Below are 2,974 nucleotides of genomic sequence, written 5' to 3' on the forward strand. Positions count from 1 at the left end.
ACTTATTTCACTCAGCATAGTGTCCTCCAAGTTCATCCATGTTATGAAGTGTTTTTCAGGTTCTATGTTATTCCTTAGGTTTGGATAGTGTTTCATTGTGTGTATGAACCACGGTTTGGTTATCCATTCTTCAGTTGATGGCCACTTAGTTTGTCTCCCTCTTTTGGCTAATGTAAATAGTGCTGTGATGAACATGGGTGTGCATATGTCTTTTCTTGTCCTGACTCTCACTTCTTTAGAATATGTACCTCATAATGGAATGGCTGGGTCAAATAGTTTTACTAATTCCAAATTTTTAAGGAATTGCCATAATGCTTTCCACAGTGGTTGTACCATTTTACAGTCCTATCAGCAGTGCATGAGAAACCCAATCTATCACATCCTCGCCAGCATTTATTTTCTGTCTTGTTGAACTTTGCTACTAGTGCCAGCGTAAGATGGTACCTAGTTGTTTTGATTTGCATCTCTTGAATGGGTAAAGATTGTGAATATTTCTTCATATGTTTGTTGGTCACCTGTATATCCTCTTTGGTGAAATGTCTATTCATGTCTCCTACCTGATTTTTAATTGGATTATTTGTCTTTTGGTGTTGGAGTTTTTCTATAAATTTTAGAATTAAGTTGCTTATCAGATATGTCATTGTCAAATATTTTTTCCCAATCTGTAGGTTCTCTTTTGGTTCTTTTGAAGTCTTTGGAAGCCCATAAAAATTTGATTTGTAGAAGGTCCCATTCATCTAGTTTTTCTTCTGCTGTTTGTGCATTTTGGGTTATTTTTGATAGTCTATTTATGCAATATTTTAAGACCACTAAATTTGTCCCTAGTTTTTCCTTGAAGAACTTTACAGTTTTAGGTTTCACATTTAAGTCTTTGATCCATCTAGAGTTAGTTTTTGTGTATGGTGTGAGGTACAGATCTTGTTTCATTTTTCTGAAATGGATATCCAGTTTTACCAGCAGCATTTATTATACAAACATTCTCTTCCCCATTTAATGGATTTTGGCCCTTTGTCAGGTGGATGGATCTATATCTAGGTTCTCAATTCTATTCCATTGGTCTATGTGTCTGTCATTATACCAATACCAGCCCATTTTGACTACTGTGGCTGTATAGTAAGTAGGTTTTGAGATCCAGCAGTGTGAGACCTCCTACTTTCTTCTTCTTCAACAGTGCTTTGCTCATCTGAGTTCTCTATCCTTTCCACATAAAGTATTGTTTTTTCATATCTTTAAATAATTCTGATGGGATCTGGGTTGGGAGTGCATTGAATGCATAGATTGCTCTGTTGATTTTGGCTCTTTCTCTTTTTTGATGTGTGCTTTTATTTCTATATATTGGGCTCTCAACACTGCTTTTGCTGTGTCACACAGATTTTGATATGGTGTGTTTTCATTCTCATTTGATTCAAGGAATTTTTGAATTTCATTTTTTAGTTTATCTCTTACCAGTCATTCTTAAGGAGGGTGGTTTTCAGTTTCCATGTGTTTGCTCTTTTTCTGTTGATTTTCTTATTATTGATTTCTAATTTGATAGCATTGTGATTTGAGAAGATGCTTTGCAGTATTTCAAAGTTTTAAAATTTATTAAGGCTTGCTTTATGGCCTAACATATGGTCTATCACATAGATTGTTCCGCGTGCACTGGAAAACAATGTAAATTGTGCTGTTGTTGGGTGAAGTGCTGTGTAGATGTCTATAAGATTAAGGTGGTGGATTGTATTGTTTAGCTCTTCTGCATCTTTGGTAAGTTTCTTTCCAGTTGTTCTATCTTTCATTGAAAGTGGTGTATTAAAGTCTCCCACTATGACTGTGAAGTCATCTTTTTGGCTTTTCTACTCTTTTAAAGTCTGATTTGTGAATTTTGGGGCACTTTCATTGGGTCCATGCATATTTATTATGGTTATATTTTCTGTTCAATTGATCCTTTAATCATTATATAATGTCCTTCCTTGTCTCATATGGTGGCTTTTGTCTTCAAGTCAATTTGATCAGAAATTAGGATTGCCACTCCTGTTACTTTTTGGTTGCAATTTGTTTGATAGATCTTTTTCCAACCTTTGATTTTTAGTGAATTTTTGTCCTTCTCTCTAAGGTGTGTCTCTTGTAGACAGCATATTGATGGGTTTTGTTTTCTTATCCAGTCTACAACTCTTCATCTCTTGAGTGGTGCACTGATTCCATTGAAATTCAGTGTAATTATCAGGAAGTGTGAATTGGTTGCTGTCATTTTGTTATGTGTTTTTTTCATGGTGTTCCTGGTTTCTTTGTTCCATATAATTTTCTGTGCTGAGCTCATTATGTTTATGAACTGTGTTATCATTTTTTTTGTTTCTGTTGTTTTAGTCTTTGCTAAATAGTTGTGCTTGTCCTCTTTTTTATTGTGATGTGAAGATTTATAATTTTTCTTTGAGGTTGCCTTATGATTTATAATTTTCTCCCCACGTTTAGAACAGTCCATTCTATCTTGCAACTCTCTTAACTTTCTCACCATTTAGAAATTCTGTATCTACACATCATTTTCCCTCTTTTTGGTTTTTAGTTGTCCTCATTTGCCAATTGATATCTCTGGTTTCTTGTTTACAATCTTGTCAGCTTATTTTACTTTGGATATGTCCATAGTAGTGGTTTCTGGATTATGTCATCTTGTGTGTTAATAGTCAGTTGTTGTTTGCTCATATTGGTACTCTGTTAAAAGGACTTCCTTTAGCATCTCTTGTAAGGTTGGTCTGCTTTTAACAAATTCCCTTAATTTCTGTTTATCTGGAAATCTAATTTCACCATCATATTTGAGGGACAATTTTGCCAGGTATGTAATTCTTGGTTGGAAATTTTTGTCTTTCAGGGTTTTATATATAGCATTCCATTGCCTTCTTGCTTGTATGGTTTCTGCTGAGAAATCAGAGTTTATTCTTACTGGCTGTCCTTTGTAAGCAAATTTTTGTTTTTCCTATGCTGCTTTCAGGATTCTGTCTTT

Source organism: Orycteropus afer, unplaced genomic scaffold, assembly GCF_000298275.1.
Source record: "Orycteropus afer afer isolate SDZICR_OR568_19922 unplaced genomic scaffold, OryAfe1.0 scaffold00474, whole genome shotgun sequence".
In the NCBI taxonomy this organism is placed as follows: Eukaryota; Metazoa; Chordata; class Mammalia; order Tubulidentata; family Orycteropodidae; genus Orycteropus; species Orycteropus afer.